The sequence below is a fragment of the Silene latifolia genome, chromosome Y (assembly GCF_048544455.1).
Source record: "Silene latifolia isolate original U9 population chromosome Y, ASM4854445v1, whole genome shotgun sequence".
Taxonomy (NCBI): Eukaryota; Viridiplantae; Streptophyta; class Magnoliopsida; order Caryophyllales; family Caryophyllaceae; genus Silene; species Silene latifolia.
Window position 1 is genome coordinate 221,476,576 of NC_133538.1, and position 25,299 is coordinate 221,501,874.

General features: G+C 42.1%; 1 non-coding gene across 1 annotated transcript; it reads left to right on the plus strand.

The window, feature by feature from the left end:
* Positions 1-4,409: 4,409 nt before the first annotated feature.
* On the plus strand, positions 4,410-4,518 carry LOC141635481 (small nucleolar RNA R71). The gene has a single exon (XR_012540168.1). It is a non-coding gene; the product is annotated as a small nucleolar RNA R71 (small nucleolar RNA).
* Positions 4,519-25,299: the final 20,781 nt, after the last annotated feature.

A 25,299-nucleotide genomic window follows, 5' to 3' on the forward strand; every position in this document is an offset into this window, starting at 1 on the left:
CGAGAGAGGTTAGGATCCAAATTCAAATCACATATAGCCCACCAAGACTTACGCTCTAACTCAACAGGCAGATGACATGTCTTACCATAAATCAATCGGTATGGTGACATCCCGATTGGCGTCTTAAACGCAGTTCTATAAGCCCATAAGACATCATCTAACCTAAGACTCCAATCTTTCCGTGATTTAGAAACAACTTTAGCTAAGACTTCTTTCAATTCTCTGTTAGAAACCTCAACCTGACCACTAGTTTGGCGATGATACCCCAAACCTCTATGATGTTGGACACCGAATTTAGTCAATAAAGCACTGAGTTGTTTTTCTATAAAATGCATTCCCCCATCGCTAATGACAACCCGAGGGACACCAAAACGAGGGAAAATAATCTTTTTAAACAGTTTAATCACGGCTTTTGCATCGCAATGGGGAGTAGTAATAGCTTCCACCCATTTGGATACATAATCTACAGCTACGAGGATATATTTATTACCTTGACTGCTCGGAAAAGGTCCTTGATAATCAATGCCCCAGACATCGAAAATCTCAACCTCAAGAATGCCTACCTGTGGCATCTCATGTCTCTTGGAAATATTCCCCGATCTTTGACAAGCATCGCACTCAAAGAACAAAATTGCGACAATCGCATGCAAAGTTGGCCAATAGAAACCAGTTGAGTACCTTAGCCACGATCCCGGGACGGACCGTGATGACCACCATAAGCAGAAGAGTGGCAAGCCTCTAGGATATCCTTCACCTCCCATTGAGGCACGCATCTCCGGATGAGACCGTCTGCGCATTCCTTGAAAACATAAGGATCATCCCAAAAATATTGTCTAGCATCATAAGCAAACCGCTTCTTCTGCTGCCATGAAAGCTCGGGTGGTATCTTACCTGTCACAGCAAAATTAGCAAAGTCAGCAAACCACGGATGTGGATAAGACCCTGAAGTAGTAATAAATAACAGACTCTCATCAGGAAAAGAATCATTAATAGGCAACGAATCCTCCCTTTCTGTCAGCTGCAGACGAGATAGGTGGTCAGCTACCACATTCTCTGCTCCTTTCTTATCTTTGATCTCCAAATCAAACTCCTATAAAAGGAGTATCCACCTCAAAAGCCTCGGCTTCGCATCTTTCTTAACAAAGAGAGTCTTCAACGCTGCATGCTCAGTATAAACAATAACCTTAGAACCAAACAAATAAGACCGAAATTTGTCTAAGGCAAAAACTACAGCTAGAAACTCCTTCTCAGTGGTAAAATAATTAATTTGAGCCTCATCCAGAGTTCGGCTCGCATAATATATGGCATTCAAAACTTTATTCTTCCATTTGTCCCAAAACTGCACCGACCGCATAATCGCTGGCATCACACATGATCTCAAATGGGAGGTCCCAATCAGGCGGCTGAATGATTGGCGCAGAAACTAGGGCCTCCTTTAACCTGTTAAAAGCGGTAAGGCACTCATCAGTAAATTCAAAGACAGCATCCTTAAGGAGCAAATGTGTAAGTGGTTTAGCAATTTTTGAAAAATCCTTAATGAAACGCCGGTAAAAACCAGCGTGACCAAGGAAACTCCTCACTCCTTTAACATTCACGGGAGAGGTAATTGCTCAATCACCTGCACCTTTGCCTTATCAACATGTATACCTTTATCAGAAATCAGATGCCCTAACACAACTCCCTCATTGACCATAAACTGACATTTTTCCAAGTTTAAAACAAGATTAACATCTATACAACGCTGCATGACTTTATCAAGGTTAGCTAAACAACGATCAAAGTCACTACCATAAACTGAGAAATCATCCATGAATACCTCCATAATATTCTCTATATAATCAGAAAAAATCCCCATCATGCACCTCTGAAAGGTAACAGGGGCGTTACACAATCCGAAAGGCATTCTACGATATGCAAAAACACCCTATGGACAGGTAAAACTGGTCTTACTCTGATCGTCTGGATGAATAGGGATCTGAAAGAACCCTGAATATCCGTCTAGAAAACAGAAAAATTTTTAGAGGCCAGTCTTTCAGTCATTTGGTCAACAAAAGGGAGGGGGAAATGGTCTTTCTTGGTGGCGGCATTTAACTGTCTATAATCAATGCACATCCGCCACCCCGTCACTACTCGAGTTGGTATTAATTCATTTTTCTCATTTTTAACCACGGTAGTCCCTCCTTTATTCGGGACTACCTGAACTGGGCTAACCCACTTGGAGTTGCCAACTGTATAAATAATACCTGCATCGAGTAGTTTCATCACCTCAGCCATAACAACTTCCTGCATCTTCGGGTTCATCTTGCGTTAACCCTGTCTGTAAAGCTTGTGGCTGTCCTCCAGCTCTATCCTGTGCATACAAACATCAGGGCTGATGCCCTTAATGTCATCCAAAGAGTAACCTAAAGCCTTCCTATTTTTCTTAAGCACACACATCAAAGCAGATAGCTGGTCATCATTAAGCTTAGAGCTAACAATAGCTGGGTACTGCTCCGTATCATCTAGAAAAACATACTTAAGATTAGGAGGAAGTTGCTTACGCTCTGGCACTTTTACCTCTACAGCATAGACAGAATCAACTTCAATGGTGTAGGAAGTGTTTACCAAGTTCTCGTTGCCTAGGCTCAAGAGCATCTCATCTTCTTCCTCTGTGAGCTCATAGCTCTCCATTTAGGCTACCAAAGCATCTGGCTCCTCAGCATTCTCCACTGTATTACCTGCACACTCATCTAAACGGGTTAAATCAGCTAAGGGATCCTTGGCTAAGGATTCTCACCAATTACAAGTAACAGCCCTGTCAACAATATCAATGGAATAACACATATTCTCATCAGCAGGTTTAGTCGCCTTGTGAGCAAGACTAAACTCAATGGTGTCATTCCCTACCTCTAAGGTTATGGTTCCGCGTTTGACATCTATTACAGCCCCAGCTGTATGTAAAAACGGCCTACCTAAAATAATAGGTATCTGACTGTCCTCTGCAATGTCCAAAACAACAAAATCGACAGGAATAAAAAACTTACCCACTCGAACGGGTACATCCTCTAGAACTCCTATAGGTCTCTGAGTCGATCTATTTGCCATTTGAACGGTAATATCGGTCACCTTAAGTCTACCAATATTTAACCTTTCGCGGACAGAATAGGGCATGACGCTGACATTGGCCCCTAAATCACAAAGGGCCTTTCCAATCTCGTGGTTACCTATAGTGCCAGGAATTGAAAAACTACCCGGGTCCTTTAATTTAGGTGGTATATTAATTTGTGAAAGAGCATTACATTCTTCCACAAAAGCAACATTACCATCATCACGAAAATTTCTCTTACGATTTAAAATGTCTTTCATAAATTTAGCGTAAGATGGTACCTGGGTAATTAAATCAGTGAAAGGAACCGTTACCTCGAGATTCTGGACCATCTCCAGAAACTTACCAAACTTACGCTCCAGCTTAGTAGCCTTCAAACGCTCCGGATACGGGACTGCAACACTGGCCGTAGGATCAGCAACCTTCGGCTTCCGTAAGTTTAAAACCCCCGTCAAATCATCAATGAGTGAAGAATCATGCAAACTAGTTGACGGATTTGCATCCTATACTGGGATCTCAGTCGATCGACTGATATGAGTGGTCGATCGACCAACTTGGCTTGGCGTGAACAGTTCCTGTTCAGAATTGATTTCGTCAGGTGATTTCGATCGATCGATCGACAATGTTGGTCGATCGACTTCTGTCTTTGGTGTGAATAGTTTCGATCGAAACTATTTTATCTCGACGACGCAATGATCGATCGACCGACAATGTTGGTCGATCAACGTAAAATCTTTGCGATTGAGCTCGTTTTTGCACCAGAAATTAAACTAGCCTCTTCATCATTTTCCGAGTCGCCTCTTGGCTTGTCGGAACCTTCATAAGAGAGGCCACTTCTGAGATTAATGGCATTAATCGTTTCAATTGGCCCTTCACATTTGTTTGAAGAATTTGCGACTTGCTTAGCCTCTATATTATCCAACTGCTTCACAAAATTCTTTGAGGACTCAATCCCGGCTGCTTCCATATTCGCCACTTGAATCAAAAGAGTTTGGACCATTTCTCTCAACTTGCGGTCTCATCTGAATTATGGATAGGAATTTCAACTCTTTCCTTGGAAGCTTCAGAGGCCTCGAGCCTCTCAAGACGGGCAGTAATAGAAGTAATGAGTGTCACGACGGTACTCATTTCATCACTTTGCTTCCGTGAATTCCCACGTGAACTCCCAAACTCAGCTCTATGGACCGCCATTTCCTCAATAGTGTTCCAACCTCTATTCTGACCGGTATTGTTTTGAAACCTACCATTCGCAGCTGCGTCCAGGATGACCTTGTAATAATCATATAAAGCATTGTAGAATAAGTTGCAAAGATACCACTGCTGGAAGCCATGATGAGGGACAGCTCGGACCAAACTTTTAAAACGTCCCCATGCTTCACAAAAATCCTCATCAACTCCTTGCTGGAAACTTATGATTTTGTTTCTCAAGGCGTCAGTCTTTGAAAGTGGGAAGTACTTCTTGTAGAAGGCTAATGCTAGAGATGTCCAATCCGTGACTCATTTGCTACCCTATCAAGGTAGCGGTACCAATCTCGCGCCGAATCCTTCAAGGAGTATAAGAACATCAACCCCTTTACTTCATCCCGAGTCACCCCAGCTGGTATAGGTATGGAATGCAGAGTCCGTGAAAATTTCCATATGCTTCAAGGGGTCCTCATCGTAGACCAAACAAATTGATTTTGCTCCACTAAATCGATATAAGAGGAACGAAATTCAAAGTTACCCGTAGTAGGGGTAGGTAACTGGTGCCCCTTTGGAAGATGGTGTTCCTTTGGCTGAAGATTATCATATATTGTAGCCATATTCGCAGAACTGAGAGTACTCAAGCCTTCCTCTCAAAAACCTGTCTTCTAACTGTGCAAAAGCAAAACTAGAAGTAAAGGTAAGCAACGGCCTCAAGGAACCAAAGTTCCTTGAGACAAGAAAAATAAACTAAAAATAAATCAAACAGAATTACACCGTCTCCCCGGCAACGGCGCCAAAATTTGATACCGTCGTTTTGTATCAAAATTAAATTTATAATTCCAAACTAAAACTATAGCTAGTGATAGTAAGGGTCGAACCACAGAGAGACAAGGTTGATTTTGTTTGCTATTTTTCAGTCTATAGCAGTAACAATTAAAAGGGGGGTTTTGAAATTGGTTGATACTAATGACTAATTGCTTAAATAAGAATTTCAAGATAAAAGGAAGATCGGGATATTCGGTTCACCATGGCAATGGTCAGGGCAATAAGGTAGCAGAAATCCTATAATACGGTCTCAGGGGGTATAAGCAAGCCTTTCGATCTATGCTCAAATTAACCTTGCGATCTTCTAATTCCCCGAAATTTCTCAAAGCTTTCGGTCAAAGGAAATTCCAATCTAATGATAATTCTAATTACAAATCTTTCAATCTAGTAAAAAGGCTTATCAAAAGACAACAAGATCGATACGGAAGGATTCATGCTAACAAACAATCCTAATTTATGCCATGTCTCACCTCGTTCCCAATCAAAACAATTAGCTACGCATGACTAAAACTAAAACAATTGCTAAATTGATAACAAAGAACAAGATTGACATGATTGAATTTAAATAAAAGACAAAAGACAAGAGATGAATTGCTGGAATTAAATTGGTAAAACAAGAATTGAAATAACAAGAATTAAAAGAAGAGGAAATTTGCATAAAACTTACTAATTGAAAAGATGAACAACGTAATCGAATTCGAGGTTTTCCGTCTCCAAAACTAGATCTAAAAACTGAGTTCTTCAATAATGAAAAGCATAACCTGATAATTGCTGCGTTCTACTGATTAAAGATGCCCAAAAGATCAGTTACAAGTTGGGCTTTTAAAAGTCTAACACGAAGAAATAAATCTCAGCTCGCAGACTGGTTGATCGACTGGTCAGCATGGTCGATCGACTGGTAAATGCAGAACAGCAGCTTCTGCTTGACTTCAACGGTCGATCGACTGAAAGGAGTGGTCGATCGACTGGTGGTGTTGTGCAGTGGCTCTTCCTCTCTTCAATTCAGCTCTTCACTCCTTTGCACGGATCCCAAGGTGGGTGAATCCGAACTTCCTTCTTCCAAGCTTCCCTGAAGTTGCCTCCGGAGGACGATTTAGGCTTGATTAGCTTACTTCCACTCATTCCTACAATAAATCATAGAAAATGCAAATTAAACCGTTTCGGGAGAAATAGTTGCTTAAGGCTAACAAATACACATGGAAATACGTGCCAAAACCGCAGATAAAGTGAATAGAATATGCACGTATCATGAATGATACATAAGCAAGGGCTCCAATGATAAACAAGTGTCAACAAACCATAAACAAGCATTAGAGCCGAGGTTATTAACCGTACCCATCAAGAAATCAAAACCGCTATTCAAAACAACAAGTTTAGAACTCGATTACAACAATGGTCAACTTCAAACGATCAAAACTCGAGTTCTACACATGAAAATGAGGTGAAACTAATTGGAGGTGATATCTTATCCACTTACAGTTCTAACGGTAGGTCATAAGCCCAAAACAATCAAGTCACGAAGGAGGTATGGGCATTTTATGAAAACTGGTCAGGCTGAAACCGCAACAGGCTGCTTCCCGCGACACATACAAACTACATCTTTATCCACAAATCAATCATATCTTATCATTACAAGCAGTTTGATTTAGAACATTTAATTAACAAGGAATTTCATATGTATACTTTAGACGGAAATCAATAGTTTACATATCCAAGCAACCAACTTTACCCAATTGTTCTCAACTCAATAGTTTACAAACTAACAATTTAATGACATAATTAAGCATAAATAATAAGCATGAACAAGATGTTTTACTCACTAATTCATCCATGTAACTAACCCAATTCATCCATGTAAACACTTATGTAACTAAAAGACTAAAAATTTCTCAAACAACCATAAGATGGTTTCACATACAAACTTATTCAACAATAAACATGTAAAACATGTAAAGATTCAAACTTTAACACACATATGAGTATACTACAACAAATAAACACCCAAAATTGACATAATATCATGTAACCTATCACCGTTATCTTTTAGCTCTTCAATGAACACGATTCTGATTCAATACTACCCCAGAATGATAAAGCTTCATCCTAGAACAAGTTTAAGGCAAAAAGGGTGAGAAAACTCATCTCACAAAAATATGGATTTCTAAAAGGTACAAAAAACTAGAAATTTCTTACCTAGAAAGATAAAGGACGGAAAAGGAAGAATTTGGCGCGAAAATGACTCGATTCAGAGGAGGATTGAGCAAGTTATGGTGTTTCGAAAATTTGTAAGGGAAATGTGTAAAAAGGGTGATGGTTGTTGAATATGGTGTGCTGAAATTTTGAGGAAGAAGGAGTATTTAGGGTTTCGTTCATGAGTTTTATGACAAGAAAGGAGTAGTAGGGGAGCCCAATAGTCATACTAGGCCCAAAATGTAAAATTGAGTCGATATACACTAAAAACACGTCCTAAAGCTAGTAATACACTTAAGACGGATATTATTATCATCGTTATTATTATTATACATCTAAAGGTATACTTTTATAAAAATAAATTTTTAAAGTATAATTAATTTAAATAAAAAGCTAAACCGACTTAAAACCGTAATGAAAAGCGCGGGTGTTACAATTGATCTCGGGCGTCTGATTGAGCTAGCCGGGCCCTTTGGTCGATCAAGTATCTTGGGACGAGGTTTTCTCTTCCTTGTGACAGCGTGATCGGGGTGGCCTGCTCCATAGGCTTTGGTTGAAGCCTCCAATGTACTTTGTTACTTTGTCGAAGATCTACTACTTGAAGATCTCCTGCCGGTCGTCGTAGCTTTAGCTTTTTCAGTTGATGTCTTGCCTTGTACAGTCGGCGTTCGTAACTTTTATAATGGTTGGAATCAATGTTGTCCGGATCAGGATTCTACTTTGGATCGATGGGGACGGTAGGATCGAATCGGTAGAATCGGATCGTAGGATCGTAAGATCTACAAACTCACTAAATATAATTTTTTATTTGGTAAAAAAATATAATTGAAAATCACCACACTTATTTATTAATATTTATTGATAAAATATTGGTAATTAATGATTTTAGTATCATTGTATGAAGAACTTACACGAAATTTGGGTTTTACAGAGTCATTATATAAAAATATATATTATTTTTTTTTAATGGAATCGGATCGTAGGATCGTAAAATCGTAGGATCTTATTATGATCCCATATCTTGAAATTTTCAAATTAATAGGATCGTAAGATTTTACAACTATGATAGAATCATAGGATCCAGGATCGATCAAGCATTTTTGGATCGTAAAATCGTAGAATCATTGGATCGAATCGCGATTCTGACAAGAATTCTCGGAATTGTATTGAATAAAATAAAGATTTGTGTCATTCTATTTCCTTTTCCGTCTCTGGATCTTCAATTTTGTCTTCCCTTATTCAATCATTTGATCAGGTTTTGTTGGGTCTCCTCCTCTTTACTTATATGGGTAGTTCGAGGGATTGCATTGATTGACCTTTTTTTCCATTTATGGACCGTCCGGTGATTGTCTCACTATAAGTGGAGGACTTTCACCTCGAGGTTTTATCTTGTCATCCCTTGTTTTCCCAATCATTCATTCTTTCTTACGTCTTTAGCTTATGCCTCGTTTATTTTTTGGGCTTTTGTTTTGACTTCGGAGGAACAGGATTAAGGACACTTTACCTCGGGAGGAGAGGCGTATGCAAGCTCGAGTCCATTTGTCGGTTATGTTATATCGGTATGCCATCTTTTACGTGGATAAGGCAAGGGTCAAGGCAGCTGTTCGTGCCAGGGCTCAAACTGTTGATCCTTTGTCTTTTGCCCCCGGCTTTGGTGGCTAGGGGGTGGCTCTCTGGTTCCTTGCATAGACTTGTCGTCCTCGCTGGATTATTTTGATAGGAAGTCTCTAAATTGCTGGTCGAATAGTTCCTTCGGTGGGTCTCCTCTGGGGTACCCTCTGGGAGACTTCTCGGATTAGATAAAGTCTTTGCTCGACGTCTCTTCGTCAACTTGAGATCTTTTTTATCTTTGCATCGGATGTTATCTTTAATCACTTGTGTAATTTTTTCAATGGTGTAATTTCAATAAGATCTTGGCTCGGCGTCTCTTTGTTGGCTCGAGCTCCTCTATTTTTGCTTCCTTTCCTTACACGTTTCGCAGTTATTGATTTTTAGATTTCGAACTGGGGGAGGTTATGTTTTCCTTGCTTTGCAACTGTTCTATTTCCTTCCTTGTGCATGTTTGACGTGCGTCTGATGACATATGGACTTCTCTTGCCCCTGCACGTTGTTTATCTGCAGAATCTAGGGGTTTGTGTTCACCCTATAAATTTCTCCCTCCTCATCATCTTACCACTTTTAAAAAATCCGCTCAGAAAATTTTCAGAGACTAGATTCTTTCCCTCTCTACTGGATCTTCCGTTGTCCACCATCATTCGCTTTTCAGGTCGGCTGTTTTGTCCCTTACTTTGCTTTTTCGCTTAGTCGCCCACTCCGAAGAGGATAAGGTGATGATGTCCCTGTTCGAGCAGAGCGCTAATGTTAGGGCTCCTGACCGAAGGAATGTCTTCCTTCTGCTGATGTAATTCTAAGAGATGATTTCCTTTGTCGGGTGGGACTAGTTCCGACCCTTCGCTCAGGTACGGGAGGGTCGTTAACCTATCCTCTTTCATTTGTTTTGCTAACCAGTGCGTTCCCCCTTCTTCCTTTTGTCTTCCTGATGTATGCACTCTGTCTTGCAGAGCCTTACGCTACCAAATTCACGGTCGATGAACATAGGATGATCCGGCTTTCGACGAACCTGAAAGTCCTTGAGTGTATTCCTCCGATCAGGCAAGACCTTTAGAAAATTGGCCTTGACAAGTTGATAAAGCGTGCCGGCTGGGATGGGGAAGCAGATTTGATTATGGTTAGTCGAGGTAGTCATTAGATGCGTGTGACTCGTTCGTTGGCTCAGGCGGTGCCATGATCTTTGGATCGTGATAATGGCGAGCCCTCGTCTGGGGTGCACCTATTACCCAATATCGTCGGGCGGCTGAGCCAGTTGCCGGTCTAGTACCTGTCCCTCTACTCTCTGCCTTTGACATCCTGGAACAAACATCTCCTTTGGGCCGACATGCTTCACCCCTCACTCATCGAGAGGGGAGTCGTCGCTGACCACACACAGGGAGTTTTCCGCTCTTGTCTTTGGACGGAGTGGCCCTGTTGTTGTAATTAGCTCTAGCCTCGAGGATGGTAAGCATAAAGCAAGTTCCGAGCCTGGGAAGCACATGGCTAAGAGGGTGCATTTCGCAGAGAAGGGAGTCCTTATTGGCGAGAATCCTCCACTTCATCATGTTGGTGACGTGACTGGCCCTAAGTTTTCTGCGCTTAACTACTCGTCTGTCAACTTGTCCTACTTTATGTTGGAGTCGGGCAAGGTCGTTTCTTCCAATGATCAAGTTGATTCTGCCCCTCACGGGGGAATGCTTATGTCGGAAACTGGCGGTCCTCCTTCGAGGTCTTTCGTGAAGTACAAGGGGCTTCTAGATCCTCTTCCTCCGTGTCCCAGGCCTACTGAGGACATCTTTGGCCATATAGGGAACCAGGGTGCCATTATGAAGAGGGATCTAATTGCCTGTGAGTATGTTTCTCAGTCTTGTCGGCGTATTCATGGTGCCTCTTAGGATCTCCAAGGTATTCTTCGTGAGAGGGACTTGGCGTTGAAGGCCAAGGCGGACGGCGAGGGCAAGGCTCAACTTGCGTCTTAGAAATTAGAGGAGGTGACGTCTGCACTTAACTTGGCGGAGGAGAAGGTTGGCTCTTTAGAGGAGGGTTTGTATCATTCTGATATGTCCCTGAGGGACGTGGAGACTCAGAGGGTGGATTTAAGAACGTCTTCTTTAGAGTTGCAGGGTCAGCATGCTCACTATGAGCGAAAAGTTGGGGAAGCAATAACTGAGTTGGCCCAGGTTAGTTTGATTAAATTAGGGTATTTTTCTGAGCTTGAGAAAGCGTGGGCTGATGCCCGTTAGTCGGAGGCCGAGATGGCGTCTCACATTGCTGAGTTTCAGACAGAGGTAGGAGAGACCGTTACTTTCTGGGAGGAGTTGTCAATTACGGCGGTAGTTAGAGGCTATGAGGAGTGCTAGCAGTAGATGCGTGATTGCATTGCTCAGTTTGATCTGAACTTTGACTGGAACCGGTATGACCTTTTAGCTCTCTGCCGACAAGGAGGAAATTGTTGTGGCAAGGTCGTGGCTCGGGGATCCGAGCAGGGGGGGTGATTTTTCCCCTGTCGTCGAGGCCTTGAATCAAGATTCTAGAGAAGATAGAGCTCTTCATGCCCAAAATAGGGATTCGGGCTGTCGCCTTGCTGTTCGTGCTCCGTGTCGGGACAACCCGATCCCAGTCATCAAGACACGGGTAGGTCGCCCTCTGGTGGGGCATGATTAGTCCTCTTCCTGCCTACCTTTAATCTACCTTTTTCCTTCTTTTGGGTTTTAGCGTAGTGTAGGTGGAGTTGGGTCCTTTTTGCGCAGACGACTGCTGAATTAGGAGTTGTTTTCCTGTAGTTGCTGGAACTTATTCGGCCCAGTTGCCTTGTAACATTTCCTATCATTTGTTTTGTTAAATGTTGTGCTTTGCTCTCTTCCTTGCTTTGCATGTGCATTCTCCCCTAAGCCTGGGTGTCCCTTCTCGGGTGTCCCTACTTACTTTGTTTTGCCTGGATCGTCTTTTACGAGCGTCCTTGAATACTCCGGAATTTTCGGTCAAGTTTCTATTTGTGGTGCCCTTGCCTACTTCCATTGTTTACTTCTAGGAGTCCCTCTAGGGGTGTCCACGCATATTCCGGCCATTTTCGGTTAGAGTATTCCTTTAGGGGTGTCTTCGCCTACTCTTCGTTTTAGGCTGGGCGTCTGATGAGTAGGGAAAATGTTTAAAGTCGTCTTTTTCCTACTATCAAAACAAATTTATAAAACTCAAAACCTAACTAGTATAATCGAGTAAGTCGAGGTCGATCACAAGGATGGTGAGGGTTTCTATTCAATTTGATCAAGGTCTAATTTAGTCGAATAATAGAGGAGTTGAAGTATATGTAACTAATTAAACAACTAAAATGGTAACAAAACTAAGGTGTGGACAATTTATATTAAAGCTAGGGTAGTCGGGTTCCCCTAAGTGGGTAATGGTAAACAAGGGTGAATAACCACGTAGGAGGGTAGAGGTTAACTTAGGTAAGAGGTCCAATATCTTGGCCTCCCAAAAGATAGACACATAACTTTCATCAAGTATCAAATCACTACTTAATCAAGCTATTAAGACATCCTAAAACTTTCATTAATAGAGCATTTAAGCAAATTTTAAAGAAAGGTGAGAGCTTTCACTAACACAATTCAACAAACACCTGTGTGCATGAATAAGTAAGTCAATAATTCTACCCCAAACCCCAATTATTAATTCCCCAAGTTATGCCATTAACTTCTACTTGGGATCCCCCTAAACCCTAGAGGGTCACTACTCACACATCATGTTCAAGCAAATGTAATCAATTGGTGAAACACAAGTAAGCATGGTGGAAAACATAATATAAATGATAACAATAATAAAAAGAGAAATGGAAATGTAAACAATTGAAATTAAGACAATAAAGAGATGAGGAATAGTACCAACACCATGAAAGATTGAGTCTTGGATTAATAAAGAGAAGAATTTCTTCAAAATCTTCTATTACAGTTCAATACCCAAATGTAAACTATTGAATAACACTAGAATAATACTAATTAACTAAGGTATTAAGATTTAATTAGGGAACGATTAAGCTTGATTAACAAATTTTGAATGAAAATTAAGTGCTTGAGAATATCTAGGGTTGTGTGTTAATGAATTAGGGAAGAGGGGTATATATAGTATCTCCCGAAATTAGGTTGGAAATTACAAAGAAAGGTAGAATGCGGAGAGGAGGTCCCAGCTGTTGGACCAGCCACCGGTGGTCTGACCGGCTGGGTGTTCTCTATATGAACTTGAGGAAAAAGGTGTCATCAGGTGTGCTTAGCCGGTGGTCCACCGGCAGGGAGCCCTTCTTGACTTCTCCTCCATTCTTTGACTTTCCTCCATCTTCTTGCACTCCCATCCGGCAGGTCGGCTGCCGATGGCTTGACCGGTTGGGAGTTCTGTGTAAGTTAGTTGATTTTATCCCTTCTACTTGAATTCCCAGCCGGCAGGCCGGCTGCCGATGGCTTGACCGGCTGGGAGTTCTCTGAAACTTCCTTGCATTTCTTCTTTGGCTAAGTGTTAGGGGTATCCCACCCGGCTGACCGACTGCCGGCCTACCGGCTGGGAACTCTCCTCGGCTTTTCTTCCTCCTTTCTTCTTGCTTTTCCTTGACTCAAATCTCTTTCTTCCTCGCTTCCTTAATCCAATTCCGGCTCATTCCTACACAAATGAGTAAAATAGTGAAAGTACGGGATTAAGGGCACAAAATAGCGAGATAAGGCTCGTGGAGCGCCTCTAAATCAGCCAAAAAGCAAGGAAATAAAAGGGAAAATGGTACGAATTTGGCACGCATAAACTTCCCCACACTTAAGACTTACTCGTCCCCAAGAAAGTAACCTAAACAGTATCAAGACCCCTATTAGCACTAACAATTTTGCACACTTTATTCATATTAGTCGAATTGAGTTTAGCTTCACCCAGAACCCTTGCAACTCGCAATTTGACATTTCATAAAGGGAAATGCCCTATTGTAAGGCAAGTGACGTCTTGCAACAAAATTTTTATTCAAAATGGTGCTTAACCACCAAATAGAGTATGCAAATGAACCAATCAAAATACATAAACACTTGCCTCATTCAAGTGGGACTTCTTCAAAAACGGAACAAGGAGGGTCAATAGTGCATGGAGGATGCCGACTCAAGGTCTTACCGGGTTGTCAACTCCCTAATTCTAGCTCAAGTGACCAACATAGATAACACGGATGCCTAAGAAACAAATTCTAGGCGGGAAAGTGGGGAGTACGTAGCCATACTCCCAAGGTTGACACGAAAAACTCAAAATTCGACTCCATATCAAGCCTTTGACCAAAATGAGACCTAAGTTCGACTCTCACGGGTTTCACTAGTCACTCAAATGAAAGAACGGGGTGATTTTTGTGACAAAAAGTAACCACAATCACTCTTACTATCTCGACTTGCGAAGCATGCGCGCAATCTAATATGGTACCTTATCCAAAAACTGCAAGAGAAAATGTAAGATGATGCACCTGTACGAGACAACCAGGTTGTAATGGGGCTCTGGTTTAGAGAAATGGGGTCGGTACAAGCATCGTTTTATGACATGTGAGGCTATCGGTCGAGTAGTCATCATATCTAACCAAATCACTTAAACCCTACCATGCAAATGAATTCTTTCACAAGGTATGACAAAGCTTGCCATTTCCTAAAATTGTCCAATCCTTTACAAAAAAAGACTCAATTTGAAAATTTTCACCTCTTTATTGAACACAAAATATACATTCTTTTCTTTTTCTTTTTCACTTCATTTTTCTCCGTTTCTATTTGTTTTTCTTTTCTTTGTTTCTACTTTCTTTTCCTTCACTTGTATCCTCCTCAACAAATACAAAAGTTGACCAAAAACTAAGCCTCATTTCTTTTTGTAACATTTATGACCGTTCACTTCCAATGAAATCAAATCTCCTACCCATTTATACTCCTCAAAACAATCACAAAGACGAACTACTCAACAAGGGTGAGATGGTTGTGGAATGTAGTTGTTTTTTTGGCAAATGAAATGAGAAGGTTAGGCTCAAATTGGGTGAACAAAAGGGAAACATGATAAAATGGGTGAAAAATAAGCTTATTTGGTTATGAAGGGTTACTTTATTTGAACAACATTGTCTCAACATAAACATCGACACTTCTACGGTAAGGAATGAGCACCATACTTATGCGTATTGACATAACATACCACTTAAGGAGAACTACTCTCAAGTCCTAATCGGGACCAGTTTGATGGACCGGCCAAATGGAGGCTCTATCCTCACATTTTAGTAGTGGTATTGCATGTAGGTCGGGTCTTAGGCTCAATACGGTCTCACAAGGTGCCAAAACTTGGTCGTTAGGCAAGACTTCCGGGTTTTGCAATAAAAACCCTAACATGTGTCATCAAGAAACACGAGCTATCAAGAGGGAGAAGAAAGGGGTAAAACAAATTATCATCATTGTCAACATATCCCCTCCAGGTTTAGACCCTCAATGCAAATATTTACAAACAAGATGCGAAGTGTACGGATGCAAGCTACTCATATTGACAAACTAAGTGGATGCATGTGTGAACAAGTATATACAAGTCTATTGATGCGTACATTTTATATAGACTTTTTGAACCATATTTGTACGCATCTTTATGCATATTTAGTAGTGTTTAGCTAAAAATGTCCCCGAATGGTCTACTTTGGTTTCTCTTGTCTTATTTGCAGGAATGAACCAAAGAGGAGAATAATCAAGCTTAATACATATCCCTATAGATGCATTTAGGATATGAGTTGAGTCGGAGTTTGAAGACTACTATTTTGAGATGCGCAAAGAAGTAAGATAGCTAGGCGTGCAAAGGAAGAACTTCAAATTACTAGTGCCTATTTTGGAGAGCCATATCTCGTGTTATATAACAGATTTTCAGGTGATTCTAATTGGGGATAAAATCTTGTCCTGTTAGCTTTCCAACGCCACCAGAAACTTCCTGTTTTCCCAAGTAACGAAGAAATAGTAGCCGTTTGAAGTTCAGTGCGCGAAGCAGAAATTGTGCGCTGGAAAGTACTCGATCGAGTACTATATTGTTCGATCGAGTCCTTTTTCTACTCGATCGAATAGATTATTTATGATAGTGTTCGATGGAGTAGGTTTTCTACTCGATCGAGAGGTTTTAGCTTGGATTTGCTCAATCGAGTGATATAAAGTTGCTCGATCGAGTGACTAGATTATATACTCGGGATTTTTATCCCGTGTTAGGTTTATTTTATGTTAATAATGAGTTCCTTATATAAAGGAAGTCAGGATTAGGTCATAAACACACTTTTTACATCTTATACACTCTTAAACACTATTTTTTCTCTCTTAATTGTTGCTACTTGTTCTTGCCTCTCTTTTTCCGGATCTTAACTTGTAATTCTCTCTCTTTACTCTCTTTAATTTGCAATGGTTATTATTTCTTCATCTCTTGTTCTTGCTTTATTTTTATTTATTCATAGCTAATTCCTTAATGCTAGGATTAGGGTAGTCATGGTAGTATAGCAATGATGTGATAGTTGGTTAAGATATTTAATGTGAGAATTGTTGCATTAACAATTTAATTATAATCGTTTGGTTGAATGCATGCAATTGAACTAGTTAATCTGGATAAGTTCAATCCTAGATCGGGAGATTGGAATGAATAAACCTGTTATGAGCAATAGACTACACTAGTGAGGGCAGAAGCTAAGCCAGTTGTATTTTAGGGCGGATAACGGACCGGAAGGACCTTTCCTTTACCCTTCTCACATTAGATAGACTGATCTACCTTTAGCTGACTTGTGCACCTATCATGATAACCCGACATCTTGGCATTTTTCTCTCTATTTGCTTTTTCTCTCTCTTTATTCTCTCTCAACCCTCACTCTTTTTAGTTTAGTTAAATTACTTGAAACCCCCATCTTGTGACCTTAGACAGACCGAATAACGAGTAGATAGTGACCGCCACCCTGTGGAGATCGACCCTACTTACCGATGACTTCTGTTAGTAGTACTTAGGTATTTATTTTTGGTACTAAATAACGGTATCAAAATAGCTCGATCGACCAAGAAAAACCTTCGATCGAGTGTTCTTCCTCCAAAACAGCTCCAAACTCCTTCCCGACTGCTTCATAGACCATTCCTTCACGCATCCCAATGCAGTATCTCGCTCTAAATTTCTCGTCTCCTCAAAATGCATGCAAAACAGGACGAAAAAGGGTACGATTCCACTACTTTCCGGTTCATTCCTACAAAACAGACCAAACGAACCAAAGTAGCCATTTCGGGGCATAATGAAATATAATATAGTACAAAAGTACATGGAAATACGTGCAAAAAATAGGCTAAAAAGACTATATAAAATGCACGTATCATGACCAAAAATAACTGGTGACATTCATACTTTACCAAATGGGGACATTCATACTTTACCAAAAATAACTGGTGCAAAAATTTGACAAGCTAGTTGTATACCTACAAATAATAACCAACTGGCACTAACTAATATAGCTAGGGAAGTCGGGTCGATCTCCATAGGGAGGCAAGATATCTGGTAAAGGTCCGTCTATTTGGTCACAAATGGGGGGTTTGAAATTGGTGTTCTAAACTAATAAATCTTTAAGGGAAAGAGTAGTAAATAAGAGCAATAAAAGGCAAAAAATGTGAATAAGAGTGATCAATAAAGAGAGAGCATGTCGGGACTTCGGTTCACTACGGTAGTCTAATGACTCAACTGCAAATAATCTAGATAATTTATTGTGAGATGGATGTTGAAAGGTCCTTCCGGTCCACTTTCTACCTAGAATTCCACAAACTTAACTTCCGTCCTCATTAGGGTAGTCTACTATTCATAGCTGGTCTATTTAGTCCAATCTTCCGATCCAGGAATAAATTTAACCAGATTAAAGGGTAACTTAGAAGCGTGCACTCAACTAAGTCGGTATTATAATTAAATTTCCATGGGTACAGATTTTCACAAATAAGTCATCTAGCATATTCGCTACATCGTCACATTTCTACATGTAGATACCCAGTATCTGCTGAGACTCCAACAAACACTCGATGATTATCGGACTATAACATGCTTTGGAATCGCGGCGTTTGATCGACAGTTTGTGCACAACTTTACGTCGGAAAACATAAAACGATTTCGAAAATAAAATATTTCAAAACTTTTCAAAAGTACCTGGAGTGTTTAATGCACGACGACGGGGATGCAATGACACTAACTAGAGTCAAAATCGGCACCCGACCAAAAACCGACTCAAAAATTCAAATCTCGACTCCAACAACGAGTCAAATCGAGTCAACCCCCAAAAACAAAACATTCAATGCCTTCTATACTAAGATTTCCCGGATTCATGAATGGTCAAGTACCAAACATGTGACTACAAATCCTAGGATAGAAAAAATCATGATTGCACTTGTGTGAAAGTGACAGGACAACTTGAAGACCCGCGACGTGGCTCGCTCCTCTTTGAGCAGCCCAGGTGGCCACGTCGCTAAAAAATCACACAACCACTCATTTTCCTATAAATACCCCTAAAATGCCCCCATTTGAGAACTTACGCGAGTGTCCGCCCCCTCTTTTCTCCTCGACTCGACTTCTTATGTCACAATCCGACGCGTATTTTCGACCTACCGATCGTAAATACAAGCCTTAGACATTGTTTGGTACCGTCATCGTGCATTAAATCACTTGACCGACCACTTCGACCACTACACCGTCACTAATCTTAATAAAACACTCTTTTTACTTACCAAAACGGTTTTAAACCGAGTATTTTCCGACCAAACGAGTTGTTACACTTACGTCGGTTTCTCGCCATAACCAAACATGTAAGAATGAGAGTGTAAAAATCCTTCTTTTATCATGTCTTCATTTGTTTTATGACTATAACATGCTAAAACATACATAACACGATCCAAAACATGGGATAAACGAGCCAAAACTGAGTTTTGGCCTGAGGCAGAAGCCCCTTATTGTGCACAAAGGCTCGCGCCTCAATGGGGTGCCCAGGTCAGAATTCAACCGTGTTTGTTCTCGTCTTTCTCCTTTAATCCATCTTCATATTTGTAATCGGTTTTTACCATTTCAAATATTTTAAACCTTTTTTTATTTTAGTTTATTTGTTTTTAACCATAAAACATTTTTTTGCCCTTGGTTCCTCATACCATGACGGTTAAATCCGTGTTTCGGTGATAATATTTGGTTAGTTACATTTAAAAGGTATTTTAAAGCCTTTTATTTCATTTTGGGTGGTATTTTAAAGTCTTTCATCATTTCTTTACATTATCAAAACAAGCATAGTAGTCACCAACACAAAGTCATCATTGGTTCTACATACCATGCCGGATTTTAAACCGGGTACGATGATGAGTATCGACTAATTATATTCAAATGAACTTAAAACAATTAGTTCATAATTATTTTCAAAACTATTCATGTCAAGCTTGCCAAGTCGAACCCGACACCGAATATCATCAAAATCATGATGATCATTCGAGTCTCATTCCTCAAATCAACAAATACAGTCTAAATGACCCTTTTAAACCAAAACGGGCTCAAATACCCATTTTTCAACACGTTTTATAAACGTTTTTCAAATGGTCAGAACGCGTCTTAAACCGTTGACTGAACCGCGCCTAAACAGGCCCTTTTCTTTCTCATTTTCACAACCAGGGGAGACCCCCTTGCATCGCCAACAGGCTCGCGCCTCATATGGCTGCCTGGTGCAGGGTCTGTTCCCTTTCCAGCATTAGTCTAGGACGATCCCGACTCCGGTTAGCCCGGATATAGGACGGATCAGATGACTATTTGCTCATTCAAAAATCATATTTGCAAAATGCTTTAATAAGACAAATGGATCACGTTATGCACCATAAACCTAATACGGTAAATGGATGTTTAATTTCCGTCTTGCATGCAAATCAACCATTAATCCAACTCGACATCTTATACTTGATATTTGGATTAAATCAACCGACTTAGAAAGCTCTCACATGTTAGGTTTAAATTATTGGATGTGCATTCATGCATTTAAACCGTTTTATCAACTTTTGCATTCAACCAACCAAGATCTTAGTAGAGGCCGCTACCGCGGGCGGGATTGGGTGTCTGATTAAAGGGCTTCCCAATGCGTACCTTCACCTCTTATTCAGAAACTTTGGATAGTGGACGACCTTATCCAGGGCGTACGAGAGTCATTCTAGAGATAGGATGCTAAAGAGGGACGATTCCTTATCTTTAGTACTTATGTCAAACACTGCTTTGTGCTTCGTTTGACCGAGGTATAAAGTGGATTCGAACGGGTTCCAAGCATCCCACAAATTCTTGGTGGCGACTCCGAACATCTCTAATCGTTTCAAGACCCTTACCGAGACGAAACCGACTAATCTAAAATGATCCGGTCGAAAGCATTTTTACGCCGCCGAGCGTGGCTTTCAAAAGACCGTTGTTTATCCACAGATCGGCTGGGCTTGCAGGTGGGCCATGTCCACAGATTGGCGACTCCGCTGGGGAAAACTAGGACACTTACGTCTTTGTGATCCCTAGATGGTGGGACTCGAACGAGGTCTTGGTTGGAATGAATTAATTGATATTACGGTCACGGTCGGGTTCCTTGTCCGGGTCCACAAGCTAACCTTCATCGACCAATTGGCTCGTCTCGTCGGCGTGAGTTTTCTAATCCTGATTGAGTTAAGCATACCATTGACATCACACATTTCTGTTTCGTCAAAGAGCTTTCATCACTTTCGAGCACGAGGCTAAGGCACCCTCCTTACACATTTTGTTTGGATTGGTATCCCTCTCGCAAATCGGGGTTTGATTGCTTGGTGTGTAACCAACCCTTCTAAGCCAAAACCCGTGTCAACATAATGCATAATATAATGAACTGTGAGTGCTTATGTGCTACTTGATCATAAGTCCTTCCGCGTCATTTTCAAACTTTCAAAAAAACACCCTTTTGCGCCGTTATAATGGCCATTTCAAACCTCGGTCTTCTGCCGACCGTTGCACGCCTTTCTAGGCCGTCGTAATGACGATTTTCAAACTCGATTTTTATAACCATTTCAACACGCCTTTCTAGGCCGTCGTAATGACGATTTTCAAACTCGGTTTTTATAACCATTTCAACACGCCTTTCTAGGCCGTCGTAACGACGATTTTCAAACTCGGTTTTTGTAACCATTTCAACACGCCTTTCTAGGCCGTCGTAATAACGATTTTCAAACCCGGTTTTTATAACCATTTTAACACGCCTTTCTAGGCCGTCGTAATGACAATTTTCAAACTCGTTTTTTATAACCATTTAAACACGCCTTTCTAGGCCGTCGTAATGACGATTTTCAAACTCAGTTTTTATAACCATTTCAACACGCCTTTCTAGGTCGTCGTAATGATGATTTTCAAACTCAGTTTTCTACAACCATTTCAAAACACCTTTTTACACCGTTATAATTGCCGCGTCTAGATACGGACTTTAACCCGTCTCGCGCCGACAATGGCTCTTTCAAAACCCGAGAAAAGCACACACCCTTTTCTCGAGACACTTTCGAGATCCCGAGGACCAGGCATCGTCCCCGAGACCTCTTCAAACATTTTAAACTCGATTTTCAAAACGTACAATTTTGAATTTCAAAAACCGTCTTGGGAGGCAATACCTTGTTTTCTGTGCCAATTCAAACTCAAACCGTCTTTTGCAAATAAACTTAAGACAACCCCTTCAACTGACCCACTTGCGGTGATCTCTATCTTCGAAAGCCGTCCACAAAGCGACTAATGAATTTTTTGAAAATTTCTATTTTCGAAAACTTTAGTCCGCCATTTCAATTCTGCCTCGTGTCTATCGAGTCGAAGAAAACGTACTTATGGATCTTTAATTATGAGTCGTCTCACCACGAGACTCGTCCAATGGCGTCACGCCACTACGTTGGACACGTGTCAAAGGTTCGGTCAACACCGTCACATCAGAAATCGAGTCAGCACCGAGGTACCACACACGGTCATCCTCGTCTTATTAAGTCCGATCTTTGTCTCGTCCTTTGTGTAGTCTGCGTTCAGTCTTTGAACGTATCGGATTGAGTTGTAATGTGAGCCATTTTCCTGCCTCAGAGCCATGGCCCCGTCTTCCACTTCATCTGTCAACAGCAACAACAATGATAACAACAGAGATGTCATGACTGCATAGCTAGCCAGCCTGCTCACCGCTCTTAAGCTCACTTTGGATCGTGTCGTGACCCGTATCGACACCCTGGAAAACAAAGAAGATGGAGAACATAACACTCCACCTATGACTGAGACTGAGAAGAGGCTAAAGCCCTTGGAAGAACAGCTCCTAGCCCGGGGTAACAATATCCGTCTTGAGAACAACCGAAGGTTTGAACCTGTTGGGGATCAACTACCTGTCAACTTTACCCTGACTGATGTGCCCAAGTTCAAAGGAATGGAGGACCCGCTCAATCATATCCGTGCCTTCAAAGACTACATGGCCATTAAAGGGGTCAAACAGGAGCTCTTCACCCGGATCTTCCCCTCATCCTTGGAACCGATCCCTCGCCAATGGTACTACTCCCTTGACCCGAAGAACCTTACTACCTGGGATGAGGTCGCGGTTGAATTTGCTAAGCAATACGCTGACAATGTTGAAATCCAAGCTAATACCCGTACCCTTGAGGTCCTAACCCAGAACGACAAGGAGGGATTCACCGAGTTCTTAACCCGTTGGAGGAGGGTAAGTACTCAGCTAGTCAGCAAGCCGAGTGAATCAACTTTGGTGGAAAAGTTCGTCAATAATCTCCGCCCAGTGTATGCCAACTTACTGAGGTATCAAAATATTAAGACCTTCCAGGATCTGCAAATTCTGGGGACACGCATTGAAGATGACCTCCGGAAGGGTGTCCTAGCCAAGACCACTGGCAGAGGCTACCAGGGATCCACCTCAACCGGATCTCGCCCTAATGGTCAAACGAACAAGATCGATGAGGTCAACCACGTTGAACCATCTGCTAAGAGAGCTGAGCGCCCCAGAGAGTGTTCACTAATATAGGATCAACTTATGCAAGTGCCCTGAAGAGGCTCATGGACCAGGGAAAGTTACAACCAATCGGACCCACCCCGGATCCGACCGATGCTACGAAATCCCGCTTCTGGAACCCCAATGCCTACTGTCAGTACCATCAAGGGAAAAGGCATGATACAGAAACCTGCTTCAAACTCAAACACATCATCCAAGACATGATTGAGAAGGGGGAATTGCCTTTACCCCCACCGACTAAGCCATACAACAAAACAAACCCTCTCGGAATCCACGCTATTTCCAACGATGAGCCAACTCTGGACTGCGCACACCTCATCCTTCCAGTTGATGACGAGGTGAACACTTTGGAGAAAGATCCCTCAGACGGGGTATTTGTGTTTAGTGCTGCAACTCTGATCACCATGTTCCAACAGGTTGAGGAAGCCATACCATGCCTCTCCGAGAGGATTACCCGACTTGATGATGCCTACCGCCGGCTTATCTTCAATCCTCCACCATCACGCCCGAGGGAGAGTCCCCCGAGCGCCCAAAACTACCCTCACCAGGACGGATTGCTCCCGCGACCATTCTAGCATGCACCTCACAATAATCATCCTCATAATAATCACCCTTACAATAATCAACCCCACAAAAACTACCCTCACAGAAATATCCCTCACAAAAATTACCCACCAAAGAATACCCCTCCAAGGCGCCTTTGAGATCCTGAAATCAATGGCATCTGGAGAGATGATGTTGAAGAAGTCTATATTATCCCAGGGAAAGAGAAACGGGCGAAAGAGATCGGCACCTTACCCGGTCCAGACGCCCCTATCAGAACGCGAACAATTGAGCGGTCGCTCCAACAACAAACGACCAAGTCGTCCCGGAAGTAGAGACTCAACCAAGAGCTCCTGAGAATCCGATCCTCAGGCAGCTTTAAAAGGCAAAAGTGAAGATCTCGATCTGGTAACTGATCGCGACATCCTTTGAGCATCGACAGGCTTTGCTAGAGGCCTTGGGAAAATTAACTGTGCCCTCCACCTCTTCCCCTGAAGAAATAGTGGCACATATGATGAGGGACGCCCCTGACTTGAACAACCCAGTCGTCTTCTCTGACGAAGATATCCCTCCCTTCGGAGCCAATCATAACCTTGCCCTATACATTACCGTACAATGTCTCAAGAAGAATGTCCCCATGGTCCTTGTAGATGACGGATCCGCGGTAAATGTCATTCCCCTCAAGACTGCTCATAAGCTGGGTATTAAGGAAGCTGATTTGGTCCCAACAAATCAAGGAGTACGCACCTACGACGGCACTCCTCGCAAGGTCGCGGGGCTCATCACTCTAACTGTCGCAACCGGACCACTGGAAAGGCGAACCAGTTTTCAGGTGGTCGACATCAACGCCTCCTTCAATATGCTCCTGGGACGTCCCTGGATTCACACCGTCAAGGCAGTTACCTCAACTCTCCACCAGAAGATCAGGGTCCCCTTCAACGGGAAAACAATCACAATTCCTGCTTCCCCGATCAAAGCTGTCATGAGAAAGGGAATAGCCTCCCAGACCATTGAGGAAGACGACAATGAAATGTGGGGGTTCCTAGCTGTGAATTCCATAACTGATAAATCAACACCCTTTTATTGTGACCCTTTTGCCAACCTCACAGTCAACCGCATCATGATGTGCCAGGGTTACTTCCCGGGTTTGCCCCTCAATCCACTGAAGAGCACCTTACCTCCCTTGAAACAGGCTAAGGTCCCCAACATCCCCTTCGGACCGGGATATGAACCTACCGATGAAGATATCCAGGAGATGAACCTCCTAGTTCAAAAACGCAAGAAGCACGGAGTTATCCTCCGTCCCTATCATCTGACCCTCAATGGATACTTTGTTCCCGAGGGAGAGTCCGAGCTCTACCATGGCTTTCCGGAGCCGATCTATGACTCTATAGCCAAGGCCAGGTACCCGGGTGTGGAAGTCTTCTAGGACTGCTACTTCATCACCGACAACACCGAAGCTGCATCAACCGAGTCTAGGCCGTCGTCATGCTTCGATGGATAAGCTGTCACCCTCCTCTTTGGAGAGGATAACATCAAGCATCTCGACTATGAGGACATTATCAACATCGCCCTGAAGGGCAACTGATTTGACCCCATTGCCTTGATCTCCGACACTGACCCGGAGAAAGCTACACAAGGCTGGAGGAAAACCGTCAAGTGGACCGATCGCCGAGGCCGCATTCTCAAGCTCACAACTGGAGAAGGCCCTATGTTCAAAGCGGGAAGTGAAAAAGAATCTGGGTCTGAATCGGAGTTACAGTCTGTCATAGCTCCTAACAATCCTGATGACCCCGTCATGGTCCCCTTCCCGCTGTTTTATCACAAGCTTATGGCTGATTCAGAAGATGAGTCTACTAGGGTAATCCCC